General features: G+C 45.6%; 1 protein-coding gene across 9 annotated transcripts in view; it reads left to right on the plus strand.

Annotated features, from left to right (window-relative positions):
• The window catches only part of LOC132392867 (receptor tyrosine-protein kinase erbB-4-like), a 942,732-nt gene that overhangs the window by 783,493 nt on the left and 135,988 nt on the right, over positions 1-23,251 (plus strand). The window lies entirely within an intron of this gene.

Genomic DNA, 23,251 nt, shown 5'->3' on the forward strand with positions numbered 1-23,251 from the left:
CGGGTGAAGTCCTCCCACCATTGAGCACGTGTACAAGGAGCAGTTATCGCAGGAAAGCAGCATCCATCATCAAGAAACCCCACCATCTAGGCCATGCTGTCTTCTGGCTCCTTGTACAGGAATACAGGAGCCTCAAGACCCACACCATCAGATTCAGGATCAGTTATTACCCATCAGCCATCAGGCTCTTGAAGCAGTGGGGATAACTTCACTCAACTCACTCACCCCAACACTGAACTGTTCCCACAACCTGTGGACTCACCTTCAAGATCACTTGCTCTTCTTCTTGGTGTTTACTTTTGCTACTGGCATTTAGGGCAGCAATGAGGGTCCTCCATCTCTGTTTGTCCTTGGCCACTCCACTCAGGTGTAGAAAGATTCTTCACTGCTGTTAGTACAGTATTGTTTTACCATTCACAATTGTTAGCCTTGAGCTGAACCCCCAAACCCGGAGAACCGGTGGGCCATTCTTAGCGTGGCCTCTATCCTTTGACCTTCTTGGCTTGGGTGAACCAACCAAGAGCCAAAGCATAAATCCCTAACCCCAGCAAACATAGTTCCCTGCATCATTGAGGCACCCAAGCTTCCAAATCATGATAAAGTTGTAATCCTTTTGTAAGTTTTCAATATTTACTGCTTATGTATTTTTTATTACTCTGTGTTTCTCTTTCTTTTCCATATTTACACAGTTCATTGTCTTTTGCAGATTGGCTGCTTGTGTGCATTCTTTCATGGATTCTGTTGGTTTTTTTTGTATTTACTGTGAATGCCCACAAGAAAATGAATCTCAAGATAGCACGTGGTGATATATACTATATGCACTTTGATAATACATTTACTTTTAACTTTGAACTGTAAGTAGAAATCTCTCATGCTTCCTCAAAAAGCTGGGTATTGATCCACCTTAATGTGGGAGGATTTATCCTGAGAGTTTGTATGCCAAGAGTAGTCATTCTGCCTCTTTTGAGTGAGTTGGCAGATAAGCCACTCTGAACCCATGAGCAAAGCTGGCAAAGCAAAATACAGCAGTCAGCAATTGATCAAAATTCTTTTACCTTCACTCAACTTGCTCAGCTAATTAAAGCTACCGCATATTTAAATATAATTACCATGTAATTATAATACCAGTGCACTAATCGCTGCGATTGGCAAGATGGCTTGCATTTATAGTGAATGATGTGTCAACTGTTCAGCTATGTCATTGCTGAATACTTCATTTAACCATTTCAGAAATGATGATGTCAAATTACTTGGAGATTTGTGAATTAAGTTAATTACTTTCTCAATTCAAAAAGTCTATTTGCACACTTCAACCTCCCAGAAAATGCAATGTGCCCACTATTTTTTGGATGATATAGGCTGAGGAAAAAAGATGACTGGGGTACCATTGAAATTCCTGTTTTGTGTTTCAATCTAGTACCCCGGGATAAAATCATTTCCACCTACAAGGGCTGGTGTAGTCTTGGTTTAATGTTCCACCTGAAAGCACAGGGAAGATTGTTCAAAGAACGGGTTGAAAAATGGCAGATGGAATTCAATGCAGCGAAGTGTTAGGCATCACACTTTGGGAGGACAACCCAGGCTAGTTCTTACACAATGTAGGGCTCTGCGCAATGCAATAGGATAGAGGGATCTAAGAACACAAATCCATAAATTCTTGAAAGTGACATCACTGGTAGATAGGGTTAAAAAGAGAGCTTTCAGCCCATTGGCCTTCATAAATCAAAGTTCTGAGTGCAGGAGTTGAGATGTATTGAGTACAGGTGTTAATGAGACCTAATTTGGAATATTCTGTGAACTGTATATTATAGGCTAAAGTTGGAAGATGAAACTGAGGGAGAACTACTTCACTCAGAAGGTAGTGATAGTGTGGAATGAGCTGCCAGCGCAAGTGATGGATGCCAGTTTGATTTCAATATTTAAGAGAAGTTTAGAAAGATACACAGATTGGGGGAGTGGGGAGGCTATGGATGACTATGGTCCAGGTTCATTTTGATGGGACTAGGCAGAATAATAGTTCGGCACAGATTAGATGAGCCAAAGGGCCTGTGCTGCACTGCTCTAAAATACCAGATTTTTGTTTGAAATATGAAATAAAATTCTGGGGACACAGCTGCATTGTAGAAAGGCAAGTAAAGTAAAGCTGTACAGTTGCTGCCTGACCTGCTAAGTATATCCAGCATACTGACTACCTGGGGCACCAATGCTGTCTTGGCCCTGCGTTCGAATTGGTGCCCATAACCATGCTGTTCAAATCTTTGGCATGAGTTTAAACTATACCATTTAGACCTGGGGACAGACTTGAAGCGTGGCTAACATTAGAAATTGTGCTTCCTTCTCTCACGTTCACGTTCAGAGAAAAAAAATTCACTGCAACAACATTGCAATCCAAAAGATAAAAACAAGGTTCAGCTTGATATTTTTGGATTTCAGTCCAATTACATTTGATCCTAAGAATACTCTATAATCAAATGATTTTAAAATTTAAATCCATCCCACTGACTCGTTTGGTGATAATATGAGTCTAACTTCCACTGGATTTGCAGTGAGAGTTAAGACATGTGAAAGCCATTGCATGATCCACACGTCGATAATTAATGCTCCTACCTCTTCATATTGTACATTAATAGCATACTTAGTGTGCGCTTAGTAATAATTACCACATTTTCAAGTGGGAAATAATCAAGCAGTTTTAGTTTGTTTTCTCACAGTTTATTATGGAGCACTTAAAGATTATTATGAAAGTAAATCATGAAAGGAGGTGTGCACAATACAAACAGGCAATACAAATATGTATAAATTGTTCAGAAATGAATCCATCCACATGTAATGAATGCAGTTTTCAAATGAGCCCCTTGATGATGCCAAGGAAATTAACAGCAGCATGCAGAACATGCATAAATACTTCAGAATTAATTTGATTCCAGTTTAAATTTACATCAGGCAATTCATGAAGGACAATCAGAGGTTCCTTCATTGTACCATTCTGGGACCTAACTAGTCCTCTAGGGACCAGCAGACAGAGTGACACTGACGTTGGGGGGGTGGGGAGGGGAGCGGGAAGGGAATCAGAGGAGGTGGCGCTATTTGCTTCTCGTTGATTCTGCTACTGGGTTGCCATGGGAGGAAGAACGAGGAGAGGTAATATCAAGTAAATGGTGCTTTAAATCACTTTTCAGAATAAATGCAGGTGGCGATTATGTGCACAAATCTTTGAAAAGCTGACAATAATGATTAAAACATCCTATGGATGACTTGGCTTCAATTACAGAGGTGCAGAGTACAACACCAGGGACATCACACAAAAGCATGACCCAGGTGTTAACTGGAGTACTGTGTTCCATTCCGGAGGTCCACTAAATTGTTGATCCACATTTAAGAAGCATGTTAAGATCTCAGGAAGATTTATTAGAATCATACCGGGAATGATAGACTTGTTGGAGAGGCTGGAGTTGTTCTTAAAAGTATACCAGGTAAGAGGAGGTTAATTGGAGCTGCTCATATCAAATAGTTCTGACCAGGTAACCAGAGCTGTGGTCAAAGAGTCAGTAAATATAAAGTTAGGGTTGACTCAACACAGCTGGTAACTAAGTGGTAACACGAGTGAATCTGCAGATGCTGGAAATAAATAAAAACACAAAATGCTGGCAGAACTCAGCAGGCCAGACAGCATCTATGGGAGGAGGTAGTGACTAGGAGAGCATTTTGTGTTTTTATTTGGTAACTAAGTGGTAATTGTTTTGCATGTCATTCGTAAAGATCATTTCACATCAGTACACCAGCGTAGTACAAGGCCAAACACTAACAGATTAGAGTATTATGGTTGCAGAAAATGTGCAGTGCAGGCAAACAATAAGGCAGGCCACAATAAGGTAAATTGTGAGGTCAGGAGTCCAGTTTATCATACTGAGAAACTGATCGATAGTTTTTATAACAGTGGGATAGAATTTATTCTTGAACCTGGTGGCGTATAGTTACAGGTTTTTGTATCTTCTGCCTAAAGAAGAGAAAACATCTGCAGTGGGATGGGTTATTGATCATAATGGCTACTTTACCAAAGCAGTGAGGTGCGGACAGAGTCCATGAAAGGAGGCCAGTTTCTGTGGTGTACTCAGCTTTGTCCACAACTCACTGCGGTTTCTTGCAGTCTTGGGCAGAGCAGCTGCCGTGTCTGGGTAGAATGCTTTATATAGAAATTGGTGAAGGTCAACAGGGTCATGCTGTTCCTTAGCTTCCTAAGGAACTAGAAGTGTTGATGTACTTTCTCGACCATGGTATCTACGCAGTTATTTATCTCAATGAAACATGCACTCCTGTGAGGAACGTGCCAACATAGATGCTGAGTGGATGTTGTAGAACTGGGGCTCAGGAGTTGGGGGGAGAACTTTCCATTTGCAAAGTTATGAATATTTGGAATTCTCTACCCAAGAAATATATAGAGACTATATTTTTGAATATTCTTGTGGCTGAAATGAAGATTATTTCACTACCAGGAATCCGCAGTTAGAGGCTTGGGGAGGGGAGCTTCGAGGCAGATAAGTGGAGTGGAAGCCAAGATCGGATCAGCTGGGATAGTATTGAGTGGTGAATCAGATCTGAGGGACTGAGTGGCCTAATTCTACTCCTAATTCTTATATAAGGAAGAAAGACTTGCAGACATAAGGATATTTCTTTTTGTTTCTGGATGCCATGCTGTACATTACAGACAGTGAAGTTTTTATTAAACACTAATTCAATGTAGGAAACATAGATGTAAGGTACCTTTCAAAAGAAACAGTGGTGACATATTACTTTCCCACAATGCGAATGGAGGCCATTCAGCCCATTAAGTGAATGTGGACCCCTCAGAGTAATCTCAGCAGTCCTTTTCTCTTACTTCTTTGTAATCTGTATCCATTCACATTCCCATTGGATACTCAACTACTCCCCCCCCCCCCACGACCCCAGTTATTCATCCTGAATGGCAACTGACAATGGACAGACAATTAATCTACCAATCCAGACATCAATTGGATGTGGGAGGAAAGAGGCAACCCACATGGTTACAGGGAGAATGTACAAACCATTTTCATTGTGCAGCAGTATTTTCATTCTGATGTAAAACGCCCACGGAGGGTATCAAGAGTACCTTATTGCAGTGTGCAAAGTTTGTCTCTGGTCCTGAAAATGACAGTTCTTATTTCTCCACAGGCTGTCAGGTTTTAGTGAGAGCTTTTAATAGCTACATATTTAAAATACATATATCCTTTATTGTCACTGTAATGCCTCCTGCAACCTCAGGCATGGTCTTACATATGTGGCTTAATTGCTTCGCCAATGGAGATGAGTGCGGGTGTTAGTCACTTCTGGCTTCCCAGCCTCAGGACTATTCCGAGCTGCTTCTGTTCCCTGCTGTCCCACGCAACCCTAAGGCAGGAGGCTTCATCAGCTTTACCCCATCCAGAGGAGTGGGCAAAATAGGATTAGCCTGTTGTGCATTCTTTGCCAGCATGTAGTCATTCAGAGACGTCACCCAGTCCCTTCCAGGCCTGGAGTGTCGCCATGGTTCCCTTGCATAAGCAACATACCTCCTGGAGGTACTATTCTTCACCCACCTGCCCTGCACTCCTTCAGATCAGCTCTCCTCCTTCTCCCATTGAGGCAGCGTCCAGTAGCAGCACCACTCACTGTTACTTAGGATAAGTGACGTTGAAGAGGTGATGGGAAGCATTTCACTGCTTTATCATAGTGTAAACTGGGGAGCTTGCAACATCCAGTCGTGTTGGAGCCATGTTACACAAGGAAACTCGACAATGTTGTTCTGTGACTCTATAACTAAGCTTCTCACTTTATACCCTCTTTTTGTCTGGCTGTTAACTCCAAGGAAAAGAATGGACCATTTCCTAGCCTTGTCCTTAACCCCATGGGTATCCCACAGCATTAACCTACATAAATTCTGGCAATTCTCCTGGTGACAGTGAAACTATTTTGGAAATTCCATACAAAGGCAAAATTTGCAAAGCTGTTTTCTATAATCTCTCTGATGTACATTGGCAGTGAAAGAGTGCTACCTCATTATGTAAGGCATTAAATCTTAAAGTAACTAAACCTTTGTGAAGAAACTCACTTGTGATTTCAGAGGAGGGCTTTGGCTGCAAGGGAATTCATTATATTTTCGATTCTGTGATTTAAATGTCATTGGGTAACCTTGACTTTTTTATTGAAAGAGACTTTTAAAATGTTTTGTATTGCCTGTCATTTACCGGTAGTCTGAATCTTTAAAGCTTTGGCAACTGGCTGAACTAGGTAGGGGGGAATGTGGCTGAGTCCCAACCCCATTATCTTAACGTTTGGCTGATGCACGCATAAATGTATTCAATACAATTTCAATACTTACAACAACATTGTTTACTTCAATACTTTGAGTTGACAATGCTTCTTTTGAATTGCACATATACAGTGGGAGACACTTCAGAATATTCAAATACCTTTGCTGGGACAAACGAATTGTAAGCTTCCCTGAATTTATTTACAATTGTGTAAATTACTTAAACCCATAGTTGCCTGGATTGATACAGGCCAATTAGCACCACCCCATTGTCTTAACCTTTTGCCATTGCATATGCAAATATAACATGATCACAATTTTGCAAACCATATCTTTTGGTCTGTGGGTCAGACTGTGCTTTTAACTTTAGTTTACTGCTTGCAATTCACAATAAGAACTGAAGACTGGCTCTTGCTTGAATTGATGTCTGCTATATCCACATAACTCCACAGAACTCCCTGTCAAGTACAAGTTATGTGCGGTTGCTATCAATTGTCTACGAAGGCAAGGTGCAAGGTTCCTTAACTCAGGAGCTCCTGTTCACCGTTGGTTCAGTGGAGAGATTACTGTACTATTAATAGATAATCTGTTAAGAGATGGTCAGATGCAAAGTGGACAGGAAAGAGAAGAAGTATGTATTCTTAAACTGGATCAACAATCAGTTAAACTTTTTGGAAAGATCTCTGAAAGGCATGGACCCATCATTTTACTGCTGAATATATTCAAATATCTTGCATGTCTTTCCACTATCTCTGAGAAACTTGTGACCACATTTTATTCATCATTACCACATCACAACTTTCCTCTTTTTTTCCTTTAAACTATTGATGACCTCAGAAATGTCCGTTAGTTCAATGTTAGGGTGGACGGTTTTCCTTTGAGTGAAGGATGCTGAGCAGTGACTTTATAGAGGATCATAAATTCATGAGCAGCGTAGATAAGGCGGATTGTCACAGGACTGGGGAACACAAGATATGAAGGCATAGGTTTAGGATCAGAGGAAAAGGATTTAGAAGGGACTTGAGGGGTAACAGCTTCACACAGAGGGTCACACGCACAACACACTGGAGGAACTCAGCAGGCCGGGCAGCATCCACGGAAACGAGCAGTCAACGTTTTGGGCCGAGACCTTTCGTCAGGACTGAAGAGGGAGGGGGCAGAGGCCCTATAAAGAAGGTGGCGGGGAGGGTGGGAAGGAGAAGGCTGGTAAGTGCCCGGTGAAAAACCAGAAAGGGGAAAGATCAAGCGGTGGGGGAGGTGAAGCAGGGAGGGGATAAGCAGGAGAGGTGAAGAAAGAATGTAAGGGGAAAGCACTGTGGGTAGTAGAAGGAGGCAGAACCAAGGTTTCCCTTCTGATGATGCCCTCACCTGCATCTCCTCCATTTCCCACACTTCAGCCCTCACCCCATCCTCCCGTCACCAAAACAGGGACCGAGTTCCACTTGTCCTCACCTACCACCCCACCGGCCTCCGGATCCAGCATGTTATCCTCCGCAACTTCCGCCACCTTCAACAGGACCCCACCACCAAGCACATCTTTCCCTCTCTACCCCTCTCCACTTTCCGCAGGGATCGTTCCCTCCACGACTACCTGGTCCACATGTCCCTCCCCACAGATCTCCCACCTGGTGCTTATCCCTGCAAGCGTAAGTGCTACACCTGTCCCTACACCTCCTCTCTTACCACCATTCAGGGCCCCAAACAGTCCTTCCAGGTGAGGTATCACTTCACTTGTGAGTCTGTTGGGGTCATCTGTTGCATCCGGTGCTCCCGGTGCGGCCTCCTCTACATCGGCAAGACCCGACGCAGATTGGGGGACTGCTTTGTCGAGCACCTCCGCTCCATCCGCCATAACAGACAGGATCTCCCAGTTGCCACCCACTTCAACTCTGCTTCACATTCCCATTCGGATATGTCCATACATGGCCTCTTCTACTGCCATGATGAGACCAAACTTCGGTTGGAGGAGCAACACCTCATACACCGTCTGGGTAGCCTCCAGCCCCTTGGTATGAACATCAAATTCTCCAACTTCCGGCAATTCCTTCCCCCATTCCAGTTTCACTCTGTCTCCTCCTCCAGCTGCCTATCACCTCCCTCACTGTTCCGCCTCCTTCTACTACCCATAGTGCTTTCCCCTTACATTCTTTCTTCACCTCTCCAGCTTATCCCCTCCCTGCTTCCCCTCCCCCACCCCTTGATCTTTCCTCTGATTGGTTTTTCACCTGGCACCTACCAGCCTTCTCCTTCCCACTCCCCCCCACCTTCTTTATAAGGGCACCTGCCCCCTCCCGCTTCAGTCCTGATGAAGGGTCTCAGCCCGAAACATTGAACGCTCATTTCCACAGATGCTGCCCGACCTGCTGAGTTCCTCCAGCGTGTTGTGCATGTTGCTTTGACCACAGCATCTGCAGAGTATTTTGTGTTCACACAGAGGGTGGTGGGTATATGGAACGAGCCGGCAGAGGAAATGGTAATGGTGGATACAATTACAGAGTTTAAACAATATTGGCACATGTGCATGGATAGGAACGGTTTAGAGGAATATGGACCATATGCAGGCAACTGGGATTAACTCCAGAGGACACCTTGGCTGACATGGATGAGTTGGGCCAAAAGGCCTGTTTCTAGCCACCCTGAGATCCTTTACGCTCACCCGTACTTTGGGTACCCGTAGTCTCAGACCCACAGGGATTGCTGATTGTGTTGTTTGTGTGTCAGTGAGGGGTAGATCACATTTGTTCATCATATGAACTGTGTACACTGAAACAATTCACCACCAGGACTGTGTAGACCAGACCAATTCACCACCCGGACTGTGTAGACCAGACCGATTCACCATCCGGACAGTGGCGAGCAGACCGATTCACCACCCGGACTGTGTAGACCAGACCGATTCACCACCCGGACTGTGAGGACCAGACCGATTCACCACACGGACTGTGAGGACCAGACCGATTCACCACACGGACTGTGTAGACCAGACCGATTCACCACCCGGACTGTGTAGACCAGACCGATTCACCACACAGACTGTGTAGACCAGACCGATTCACCACACGGACTGTGAGGAGCAGACCGATTCACCACCCGGACTGTGGCGAGCAGACCGATTCACCACCCGGACTGTGTAGACCAGACCGATTCACCACCCAGACTGTGTAGACCAGACCGATTCACCACCCGGACCGTGTAGACCAGACTGATTCACCATCCGGACTGTGAGGACCAGACCGATTCACCACACGGACTGTGAGGACCAGACCGATTCACCACACGGACTGTGTAGACCAGACCGATTCACCATCCGGACTGTGAGGAGCAGACCGATTCACCACACGGACTGAGGACCAGACCGATTCACCACACGGACTGTGTAGACCAGACCGATTCACCACACAGACTGTGAGGAGCAGACCGATTCACCACACAGACTGTGAGGACCAGACCAATTCACCACCCGGACTGTGTAGACCAGACCGATTCACCACCTGGACTGTGTAGACCAGACCGATTCACCACCCGGACTGTGTAGACCAGACTGATTCACCACCAGGACTGTGTAGACCAGACCGATTCACCACCCGGACTGTGTAGACCAGACCGATTCACCACCCGGACTGTGTAGACCAGACCGATTCACCACCCGGACTGTGAGGACCAGACCGATTCACCACACGGACTGTGAGGACCAGACCGATTCACCACCCGGACTGTGTAGACCAGACCGATTCACCACACGGACTGTGAGGACCAGACCGATTCACCACACGGACTGTGAGGACCAGACCGATTCACCACATGGACTGTGAGGAGCAGACCGATTCACCACCCGGACTGTGAGGACCAGACCGATTCACCACCCAGACTGTGTAGACCAGACCGATTCACCACACAGACTGTGTAGACCAGACTGATTCACCATCCGGACTGTGAGGACCAGACCGATTCACCACCCGGACTGTGTAGACCAGACTGATTCACCATCCGGACTGTGAGGAGCAGACCGATTCACCACACAGACTGTGAGGACCAGACTCATTCACCACACAGACTGTGTAGACCAGACCGATTCACCACCCGGACTGTGTAGACCAGACCGATTCACCACCCGGACTGTGTAGACCAGACCGATTCACCACCCGGACTGTGAGGACCAGACTGATTCACCACACAGACTGTGAGGACCAGACCGATTCACCACCCAGACTGTGTAGACCAGACCGATTCACCACACAGACTGTGTAGACCAGACTGCTTCACCACCTGGACTGTGTAGACCAGACCGATTCACCACCCGGACTGTGTAGACCAGACCGATTCACCACCCGGACTGTGTAGACCAGACCGATTCACCACACAGACTGCGAGGACCAGACCGATTCACCACACGGACTGTGCAGACCAGACCGATTCACCACCCGGACTGTGAGGAGCAGACCGATTCACCACACGGACTGTGCAGACCAGACCGATTCACCACCCGGACTGTGTAGACCAGACCGATTCACCACCCGGACTGTGTAGACCTGACCGATTCACCACACAGACTGTGAGGAGCAGACCAATTCACCACCCGGACTGTGCAGACCAGACCGATTCACCATCCGGACAGTGTAGACCAGACCGATTCACCACCCGGACTGTGTACACCAGACTGATTCACCACACAGACTGTGAGGAGCAGACCGATTCACCACCCGGACTGTGTAGACCAGACCGATTCACCACTCAGACTGTGTAGACCAGACCGATTCACCACCCGGACTGTGGCGAGCAGACCGATTCACCACCCGGACTGTGTAGACCAGACCGATTCACCACACAGACTGTGTAGACCAGACCGGTTCACCACCCGGACTGTGAGGACCAGACCGATTCACCACACAGACTGCGAGGACCAGACCGATTCACCACCCGGACTGTGTAGACCAGACCGATTCACCACACAGACTGTGTAGACCAGACCGATTCACCACCCGGACCGTGTAGACCAGACCGATTCACCACCCGGACTGTGAGGAGCAGACCGATTCACCACACGGACTGTGTAGACCAGACCGATTCACCACACGGACTGTGAGGAGCAGACCGATTCACCACCCGGACTGTGGTGAGCAGACCGATTCACCACCCGGACTGTGTAGACCAGACCGATTCACCACCCGGACTGTGTACACTGGACCTGTTCAGCACATGGTCTGTGTAGACCAGCCCTGTTTATCATATGGACTGTGCATAGTGGAGCAGTTCACCACACAGTGTATATGGAACCAGTTCATCACCCAGTTAGTGCACACTGTACTACTTTGCAGCACTGGATGTAAGTTGGATTAGGTCACAACTCCACTGGACTATTTCATCACACAAACACTACACTGAACTAGTTCACTGGTCCTTCAACACCACTGGGTCTAAATCCTAAAAATTCCTCCCAACCGCAAAGACTGAAATGGTTCATGACGGTAGCTCAACCCCACCATCAAAAGGGCAATTAGGGATGGGTGCTAAATGCTGGCCTTTCCAGTAATACCAACATTATAATTCTCCGTAACTTTTACCACCTCCAACGGGATCCCACCACCAAGCACATCTTTCACTCCCCCCCCCACCCTTTCTGCTTTTAAGCAGAACAAGTGCTACACCTGCCCTTACACTTCCTCCCTCACCACCATTCAGGGCCCCAGACAGTCCTTCCAGGTGAGGCGACACTTCACCTGTGAGTCGGCTGGTGTGATATACTGCATCCGGTGCTCCCAGTGTGGCCTTTTGTATATTGGTGAGACCCGACGCAGACTGGGAGACCGTTTTGCTGAACACCTATACTCTGTCTGCCAGAGAAAGCAGGATCTCCCAGTGGCCACACATCTTAATTCCACGTCCCATTACCATTCTGATATGTCTCTCCATGACCTCCTCTACTGTCAAGGTGAAGCCACACTCAAGTTGGAGGAACAACACCTTAAATATCGTATGGGTATCCTCCGACCTGATGGCATAAACTTTGACTTCTCTAACTTCAGTTAATGCCCCTCCTCCCCTTCTTACCCCATCCCTGATTTATTTATTTATTTGTTTGTTTACTTATTTTCCCCCTTTTTTCTCTCTCTCTTTTTGCTCTCTCTACCCCTCTCACAATCACTCCTTGCCTGCTCTCCATCCCCCTCTGGTGCTCCCCTCCCCCTTTCTTTCTCCCTAGGCCTCCCGTCCCATGATCCTTTCCCTTCTCCAGCTCTGTATCACCTTTGCCAATCACCTTTCCAGCTCTTAGCTTCAGCCCACCCCCTCCGGTCTTCTCCTATCATTTCGGATTTCCCCTCCCCCTCCCACTTACAAATCTCTTACTATCTTTTCTTTCAGTTAGTCCTGACGAAGGGTCTCGGCCTGAAATGTCAACAGTACTTCTTCCTCTAGATGCTACCTGGCCTGCTGCGTTCCACCAGCATTTTGTGTGTGTTGCCAACATTTTGTTTGTTGTTTATTGACACACAGTGCAGTACGGTAGCGTAGTGGTTAGCACAAGCTTTACAGGACAGGCGACCCAGGTTCAATTCCTGCTGCTGCCTGTAAGGAGTTTGTATGTTCTCCCCGTGAATGTGTGGGTTTCCTCCGGGTGCTCTGGCTTCCTCCCACAGTCCAAAGACATGCCAGTCAGTAGGCTAATTGGTTATTGGAAGTTGTCCCGTTATTCAGCTCGGATTAAATCAGAGGTTGCTGGGTGGTGTGGCTCAGAGGGCTGGAAGGGCCAACAGTACCCTGTGCTGCTTCTCAATAAATAAACATCTGGGGAGTAAAACCCAGTAAATTCCACCTCTTTCAGTGCAACCATGAAAGCGTTAATGGGCCTCAGTGTGCTACCTCAGCAGGTTTTGCAATGTGTCAGTGCCATGTTCCGTGAACAGCTACTTATTATACATTCAGCAACCGTTATGCACCCAAAGAGTTAAGCAGGCAGCGCTGTCTGTGGCTAGTCGCTTTAAATAACCTCCGTTTCCTGAATGAGGAATAGGGCAATTGGCTTTCACCCCCACCCTCAATACCCTTCCATCTCTCCCTACACACACACACACACACACACACCCACCCCCCTCAGCAGAATCAAAGCTGCAGACTCTTTCAGCAGCCACTGGAGTGTGACGGGCAGACGGGCTTGGGAGGTGCCAGATGAGATATGAGTTACAGTCCAGCTCCTACCACACTCATTACATGCAGAAGCAGCTCTCTGTGAGCACTGGCACAGGCAGGATTCTCAGGAGACCGTTCAGAACTCACAGTCAAGGCCACTCTGAGACTGTGCTTTAAAAACAGACTGGGGACACAGCTGAGGCAGCCCTGTTCATATATATACATAGCTAGGGTGCCTGAGACTTGTACAGTACTGTATTTGTCAAGAGCGAGTTTGTAAATCAGGCAGGAGTGAAGGATGTTGGGAATGGCAAGGGTGGAGTGTCGTGGGAGGGGTGGTAGAGAAGCAGTGCCTGGGACAGGATGTGATGTGGGTGCAGAAACACCCAGACCTGACACCAGGCAAGGTCATTTGATTCCAAACAATTGGTTTATTGATTATTGTATCTCCCTTCCCCTTTTCCCAACCATGATTCCCCTCTCCCTGTCCCCTTCCCACTCTCAGTCCACAATAGATTCAGGTTTATCATCACTCGCCTATGTCATGAAATTTGTTTTTTAGTGTGGCAGCGGTACAGTACAATACATAAAATTACTATTGTACTTTGCAAAAGCCTTAGGCAACCTTGCTATGTATACATGCCTAAGACTTTCGCACATCACTGTAGACATTACACCCCACTAATGACCGCCCCCTTCCACACCCTCACATTACCTCACCGCATGCATCTCCTCCCTCAGTTCCTACTCCTCTTTCCACTGCCCCGAGTGAGAAGGGTTATGTTCTCCCTGTATCTGCTGACCCCTACAAGTCACGTTCAGACCACGTGTGGGACACCTCACAGTTGCTGCGATCAGTGAAGTGTTGCACTCGATGCTGTCTCGAATCGATTGAAGTCTCCCAAAGAAACAAGCCACAGCTGTTTTAACAGGCTGTTTCTTTGCAATCGTCCGTTGAAGTCTGCGGGCTTTCAGCGGACTCGAGCACTGCCACCTTCTTAAAGTGCTCCCGGGAGCATGATTCATCTGAAAATAACCACACTCGATCTGCTCTACACTACCTGTATGCAGGGACAGTTAGTATCCTCAGAGGGACATTGGACCTGTTTGGCTTACAGGTCGTACAGTTAAAATACAGACAGCGTCCGCTAGATCAGTTCAATTGTAGCTTGTGTACTGTCGATCATTTTAGCACGCAGACTATATACACTGAACCTATTGTGACAAAGACTGGGCTCTGGCTGAGTTTACCACAAAGGCTGTACATTTTACACCACAGGTTGGATACCCTGAAACATTTCACTGCTCAGGCTTCACTGCAGACAATATTTACTATGATTATGTGGTCGGCACTCTTCATTTCGTAGGACGTGGGTTGTAGAAGCCTGAGCCTTTTCCTATCGTTGGTACCTATAATGAATCGATTAAGCAAGTGCAGAGTATTCCACCGTGCTCCAGACCTGTGCCTTGTAGATAATGAAAAGGTTTTGGGATATCAAGAGGTGAACTACTCATCACAGGAACCCAACTTCTGATCTGCTCTTTTTAGCTATGATATTGCTGTGGCTAGTCCTATTGAGCAGCTGGGCAATGGTGTCTCTTATCAATTGAGTAGGTGGTTAGACTAGACTTTGGGAAATGGATACTGCCTGTGACTTTGGTGGTATGAGTGTTACTTTTCACTTATCGGGCTGTGTCTGAATGTCGTCTAGGTCATGTTAAAAGCAGGCATGGACTGCTTCATTTGCTGAGTTGCAAACGACATCAAACATCGTGCAATCATCTTATGATGGAAGGAAGATCTCTGATTGGTAATTGTTTTATTATTGTCACATGTATCATTATTGTTACATGAAGAGCTTCGTTTTGTATGTCACCCAGGCATCACATCAGGCATTGAGGTAGCACAGGGTAAAGAATAATAGAATGCAGAATTACAGGAAGTGTTACAGATAAAGTGTAGTGTGGGTAGACAGTAGGTGTAAGGCCATAACAAGGTAGATTGTTAGGTCTTATGTATATTGTTACGTTTCAGAGAAAGTGCAGTGCAGGCAGTCCATAAGGTGCAAGGCCACGAACGGTAGATTTGCGAGGTCCAGTGTCCATCTGATCATACAAGAGGTCTTACAACGGTAGTTTAAAAGCTGACCTTGAGCCTGCTGGTATGTGCTTTCAGGCTTTTGGGAGTTGGAAGAAGAGAGAATGTCCAGGGTTGGTGAGGTCTTTGTTATCTGGCTGCTTTACCGAGGCAGCAAGAAGTGTCGACAAAGTTGCAGAGGAAAGTTTGGTGTCCATATGTGCTGAGCTGTGTCCACAACTCTCTACAATTTCTTGCAGTTTCAGGAAGAGTAGATGCCATACCAAGCCATAATACATCTGAAATCTGTGGTGCATCAATTACAAGATGCTCCTTAGCAATCTTTTATGGTAACAGCATTTCTGCTGATCGGTAAAAATTTCCTGGTTTAGCAAACACAAAGTACACTGCAGATGCTGTGGTCAAAGCAACATGTACAAACAAGCTGGAGGAACTCAGCAGGTCGGGCAGCAACCGTGGAAACGAGCAGTCAACATTTGGAGCTGAGAACCTTCATCGGGACTGAAGAGGGAAGGAGCAGGGGCCCTATGAAGAAGGTGGGGGGAGGGTGGGAAGGAAAAGGCTGGTAGGTGGCGAGACTGGCATGAACATTGAATTCTCCAACTTCCAGTAATTCCCTCCCCCTCCCTTCCCCCATCCCAGTTTCATTCTGCCTCCTCCTCCAGCTGCCTATCACCTCCCTCATGGTTCCGCCTCCTTCTACTACCCATAGTGCTTTCCCCTTACGTTCTTTCTTCACCTCTCCAGCCTATCCCCTCCCTGCTTCCCCTCCCCCATCCCTTGATCTTTCCTCTGATTGGTTTTTCACCTGGCACCTTCCACCCTCCCCCCACCTTCTTTATAGGGCCCCTGCCCCCTCCCTCTTCAGTCCTGATGAAGGGTCTCGGCCCAAAACGTTGACTGCTCGTTTCCACGGATGCTGCCCGACCTGCTGAGTTCCTCCAGCTTGTTTGTACGTGTTGTTCTGGTTCAGCAACATTTTCAATAATCTCCCATGCACTCCCTCCGTTGCAATCACACCTTCCCCTTAAGTGGGTGGCTGGAACAGTAGATGGTCAAACACATCGGAAAACTAGAACATACAGGGAAAATTCACCTGGTCACAGAGTGAGTGTGCAACTGACAAAGACAGGTCCAGGCTCCAGATTAAATCTGGGTCTGAACTGGGAGGCTGTGGCTCTACTGGCTACACCACTGTGCTAGTTTATAAAAGAACCGAGCGTCATTGTAATCTTATGTTAGTGAAAACCATTGCATCACTGTGCCTGTATATCCTTCCTGTCAGTTTTTGATAGATAAGTATGTAGGGAGCACTTATGCCTATTATTTTAGCATGTAGCATGTGCTATATGTGTCCTATGGGTATTTGATAAACTGTTCAGAACTGTTTTTATACTATATCTAAACAGTGCTTTATGTCAGTATTTGAGAATGTCATTAGACCCTGAATTTAAAAATAATGTTCCAATTACCATCAATAATGTCTCCCGCCTTAACAACACAAAAACAGAATAAAAAGAACAATTTTGCTTACTGAGAGATTGCTTATTGTAATTCATTCAGTCCATTCATCCATTGGTTTCCAACTTCACGTGGAAGCCTGGGGCTTAAAGTTCGCATAACAGAACTCTACAATGGACTAAAAGTGCCCCATTGTCTGCATATGGAGCTAATTAGAATAAATGGTTAATATACACAAAAAAAGCAAATGCATTCAGATATATCCCGGGGGCACTCGCTATGGAACCAAACCATGGCAATTGTAATGAAGTTTTGAAGTTATCAAAGAACTGAAATAAATAAGTTGAGTGGAGTTTCGGAAGTCAATAGATGAGCAAAAGGCAGTATCTGTCAGCTGCAGTATTAATTATATCATTTTCTTTTTTTTTCCTCCAGTAATTTTGTGTAGGCATAGAGTGCCCCTAGAGAGCACTATTACTTACTCTGCCATAATGACAACTCTGCTGTAATCACCGGTCCTATTAAGTCGCTGGAGAGCCTGCCAACTTTCATTTTGTTTGTCACACCTCAGCCAAACTAACCCCTTCACCCCTTCATTCTCTAGCAGAGACAGCATCACACTTTAGGCTCTGAAGACAATCTATGAACCAGTCCAAAAATTATGCCTCGTTTGGAAAGTGCCATGTTCCATCCCGGGTGCCTCCTTTCAACCTTATTTGCATTTAAAATGCTTCCTAATGGTAGAGAAAGAATGGTAACTTAGTGTAGTTCATGCAGCTGGAAGTGGATCCTCCACGACAAAACGAGGAATTTTAATTACAGTAACCTGATTATCAGTTTCTGCAAATGACTTGAAAGAAATATGCAGAACCATATGCTGGATACGTTGGGTAATTTGTCAGCTTCCTTGCAACTACAGATATATTTACCCAACCCTCCTCCCATATTCCTTCATGCTGTGACTTTCCCTGCCTGTGTAATCAAATTTCAAATAATGCCATGGATTCTCTGTTAAATAATTGCATCCATGATTCCCTTTTGTTCAATTCCTCCCTTTTCTACCCTGACCTCTGGTCCTGTCTGTGTGGGGTTTGTACATTCTCTCTGGGTGTGCAAGCTTGTTCCCACAATCCCAAGTCGATTGGTAGGTTAATTGGCCACTGTAAGATTGGCGTTTTACAGTTGGTGGTTTAGTAGCTTAGCTGCTAGTACAACGCTTTACAGCACCAGCAATCACAATCAAGGTATAATTCCCACTGCTGTCTTTAAGAAGTTTGTAGCTTCTTCCCATCACTGCATGTGTTTCCTCCAGGAACTGTGGTTTCCTCCCTCATCCCAAAGATATACCTTTGGGGTTTGTGAGCTGTGGGCATGCTGCGTTGGCACCGGAAGTGTTGTGACACTTGTGGGCTGCCCCCGGCACAATGCTCGGACTGCGCTGGTCGTTGAGGAAGGTGATGCATATCACTGCATGTGTTGATATTTTGATGTACGTGTGACAAATAAAGTCAACCGCCATCTCTAACTCTGAAATGCCCCTAGAGAAGATGGGTGACAGGGAAATTTGGAGAGGGATTAGGATGGGGTTAGACAGTGGGCAACAACCACCAGGATCAAAGGGCAGCTTCCACCCTTCTGTTATAAGGCTATTAAGCAGTAACCTAGTACAATAAGGAATAAAATCTAACTATCTACATTGTGATGGCCTTACACCTACCGTCTATCTGCACTCCACTTGCTCTGTAACACTTACTGTAATTCTACATTCTGCGATTGCTTTCCCTTGTATTACCTCAATGCACTGACATGATGAAATGATCTTAATGGACGGCATACAAAACAAAGCTTATCTCTGTACCTCAGTACATATGACAATAATAAATCAATTTGCTAAATTACATTTCCTGCTACTTAACTCTTTCACATTTGTATTCATTCTTCTCTTCCCTGCCCCTCCCTTCCATTTCCACCCCCTTCCTTCTTGATTAGGGACCTACTTCCCAGAGACTGACAAATTTCTGCCATCTCATTCTTCGAATAAGCAATTAACTTTTGGGGGACATTACCTCTGGGCCCAGTCCTCTATTCTGCAGGCATTAGATTATGACCAGGAACAGAATCCACAGCCGATTAAGGGCTGTCTGGACTGCAGGCACAAAAGCTTATTATGGAAGGGATTGCAGCCTCTGCTTAAATACCTGAAGGAGCTCTCCTCAAATTCTGTTTTGTACTTCAGCCACGCTCCCCTTATCCTTGATGCAGGATAAGGGAGGGAGGTGAGTCACCCAGAGAACATTCTTGTCAGTCTGTTCCTGAGGTCAACCAAGGTGGCCTTCCACTCACCCTGGCAGTAGGCGGAAAATTCTGACTGCCTGCCCCTCTTATCAGGAAGCATCAGTGGCTGGGCAACCCCAGAGAGGAGCCATGGTGTGCACTAGCTCATTGGAAGATTTCCAGGGCCAGTGGCCATTGCAGGGGCTTGTAAGCACCCTGGACAAGGACGGGTGGCCAATGAAGTAATTTTAAAATTTTAAAAAGAGACACACAAAGCAAGGGCCAGGACAGGAAAAGGCTAACAATGTTTCCTTTCTTCAAGCCAGGAGTTAAGTTTGACTCACCTGGCCTCATTGCTCAGTACCATTCAACAGCTGTCCATCATGCATTTTAAACTCCAGCAACCCCTTTATAATTACAGCAACTTTTCTTGCTATCAACCGAACCCAGAAACATTCGGGGGAGATTGTTCCTCAAGTGTGTATTGTAATAAAGCCCTAAGGTGCTGGGCATTTCAGTGGCAGTACTGCACTGGGCTGTGTGACATTGAACTGCCCACTACTCCAGCAGAATTATTAAATGTAGTAGATTGTCAGATACTATTTTGCTCTGCATAACCAGTAGCAAAGTTAACATCTGAAGATATTTGTGCATTTCGATGATATACAGAGTTATTTCACCTGGTAGGAATTGAGATTTTGTTTTTTTTTAAATTGCTTTGGAAATCATTTAGATTAGAAAGCATTTCATTTGTGGGTGAGACTGCAGTTTCTTTTCACTGGCCTTTGCTGTTGTTTACTCAAACGCTTTGACAGACTGAGCGTCAGTTCGGTGTGTCAATATGTCACACCACTTTATTACAGTTCTTCACATCATCTAATTGCCTCAGATCTTCCTCATGCACATCCTAGTTGGCAATTTTGGAGAGGAAATATTTTGCTGGTAGCTCATTAGTCATAAAAATTATTTTTTTTAACTATAAACTAATGTAACATTTCTCTCAGTGCTAACTAGTCAAGACTATTGTCTTTGTTCTGGAATTGACAGAAGTGCTAGGCCTCAGTCCCAGTGACCTGGGTTCAATCCCAAACTGTGGTGCTGCACATGTGGAGTTAGTACATTCTTTCCCACTCCCCCCCCCCCATCCAAAAGACATGTGAATTGATAGCTCAAATAGCCACTGTAAATTTTGCGGGTAGGTCCTAGATCTGGGGCAGTCGAGGGGAATATGAGGGAGGAAAGGTTGCACAGAAAACTAACATGAGAAAGCGAACATTGACTTGTGGGCCAAAATGACCACCCACTATGGGATAAGGAAACATAGACCTGTTAAATAGCTCCTACATTTATTGATAGAACCATAGAACACTACAGCACAGTACAGGCCCTTCAGCCCTCCATGTTGCCCTCCAGTCCGTCACTGTTCAAATCCTGGAACTCCATACTCAACATCCTACTTTCAGAACTTTCATTAACAATGCACAAAATGCTGGAGAAACTCTATGGATCATGCAGCATCTGGGGGAGGTGGGGATAGACAACACCTTCGAGGAAGTCTCTTGATCAGGACTGGAAGAAAAGAAGGGAGAAAGCCGTACTGAGAAGGGGTGGAGGAACAGTTAGCAGGTGATAGGTGGGTCCAGATCACAGAGGGTTGATAGGCAAGTGAAGGAGGGGGTGTGTGAGAATGATGTCAGAAGGCGGCCCACCACCACCTTTCCAAGGATAAGTAGGGATGGGCAAGAAATGCTGGCCTTCCAAAAATAGGAATGTCCAAATTTTAAAAAAATCTACTTTGGTGCTAAGGTAAAAACAACAGTGTTCTCATGGGCAGAGGCAGATCTCATTGTAAGGAATAGGAAGTCAGCTCAAAATGGAATCTATTATTAATAACAATTCTACGTACACTGACTTCGTGGAATATGGATTTATACAGTTAGGGAGATTTGTGCTAACTCCATAAAACAACCATTATTCATTTGATTTGTAGCGAATACTTCAGCTCTAGCTCTGTGACCGGAATTGAATGAAATCATACTAATCTCGCAAAAAATTACGACTACGTATTAAAAGTCATAAGCTGATTGTTTCAAAGTCTGGCTTGTAAGAACAGATGGTTGAATTACAAGTGGCAGGGCTCTTTGGTGCAGATTTAAGCACAACTCAAGTACCTTCTTATGACCTTGAACCTTATTGTCTGCCTGCACTGTAATTTTTCTGCGACTTTAACACTTTATTCTGCATTCGTTGTACCATTTCAATGCACCACTGTGCTGAAATTGCTTAACATTAATATAATAAAATGTCCAATGCCTTTTCAAAGGTGCAGAATGTGACACATCTGACGCCAAGGAGCCAGAGCTGACTTTAGTAGAGATGCAGACAAGAATGGGTTGGGGGAAGGGAAAAATGTTTTAACAAGGGAATTTACAGTTTGGGCACATGTTCCAGAGATTAAGCAATGATAATTGGGGAAGTGCCAGAGTTTTTGGAGTGCCTAAGGCCTGGGGCTAGGGTAACAGAGGTAAGAGGCACTGATAACTGTGTGGCATGAGCATTTTAAAATCAAGGCATTGCTGGAACTGCCATCAATGAGGATTGGATAGCATAGAGTGAACAGGTTGGTACATAAGCAACACAACTGTTGGAGTTTCTGGAACATGCTGAGATAACAAGCTTAGGACTACCTCTCCAGTGTTCCCACACCTTTGCTTGCTGACCTGTGGGGAGGGACGTTGGTAGTGACAGCTCGCAGTCAGCATCAGTAGTGTGTGCTTGTCTATTCCCACCCTTCTCAAACAAGCCCGATTCCTCCCCCATCGTCCTTGCATCACTTCAGGTTGTTAAGAGGACAGAACATTTCAAGGCTGAAATTTTTGTTCTTAAAATGCAAGTCAGCTGGACTGTGGCATTTGCTTTACAAGCCACATAGCAACAGTGCATATCAACAGCATAAATATTCCATCAGCTAAATAATTGCAAAGCCCACTTGAGAGGCCCTTACAAATTCCCTATTGCGCAGGAGAGCAGTGAAGGAATGGATGGGGGGGCTTCAGCTTGCAGTGACTGTCTTCAGAAAACCTGGTTACCAGGCAATCAGTGTGCAATGCGGAGAATCTTCTTGTGCTGGGGGAATTAAGAGCACAAGCAGCCTCAAGATGTGGGCCTACCGGAATGTGCGTAAAGCAACCACCCCTGTTGTCTGTCACAAAGGATATTTACTGACTCCCAGTAAACAGGCGCACATGAGGGGACAGTAGTGTGGGGAATAGGATATTCCTCTTATATTTAATTTATATTAGGTTACAAAGTCTTGGTGGGTTTGTAAGCTCACCGGGAACTAGGCCATTGAAAGAAGCACTGTGCAAATCATTCTGCCTCTAGGAACTCAAGGGGCTAGAATGACCACATATGTTACCAATGGAGGGGTCAATAACCCAAGGGAATTAGGGAATACAGGTATCCCCCACTTTACAAATGTTCGCTTTACGCCGCTTTGCTTTTACAAAAGACATACATTAGTAACCTGTTTTCGCATTACAAAGAGGATTTTCGTTTTTACGAATATTTTTCCCATATAAATTAATGGTTCTTCGCTTTACGCCATTTCGGCTTAAGAAAGGCTTCATAGGAATGCTCTACCTTTGTAAAGAGAGTGGGGGGACACCTGTATCAAGAGAAACCTGGCTCTGAACAAGACAAACATTAGTCATATGGGATTCTTGCCTTCACTCCCTCCTCTGAAATCACCCGATTTTGCTACTCATCTTTCACTCCTTGAGTTCCTCAATATCACCAACGGATCACAGTTTGGAACAGTCAAAACTTCATTTCATCTGTTAACATGCACAGTCTTCAACATCCACTGACTTGCTACCTATGGACTCACCGGTAGGCCCCAGGGCACAGCTTAAACGTTGTCTAAAAAATATCTATTTTTTACACTGAAGAAAAATTCACTGATCGGGTGATCCGTCTACAGATCA

Source organism: Hypanus sabinus, chromosome 4, assembly GCF_030144855.1.
Source record: "Hypanus sabinus isolate sHypSab1 chromosome 4, sHypSab1.hap1, whole genome shotgun sequence".
Lineage (NCBI taxonomy): Eukaryota > Metazoa > Chordata > Chondrichthyes > Myliobatiformes > Dasyatidae > Hypanus > Hypanus sabinus.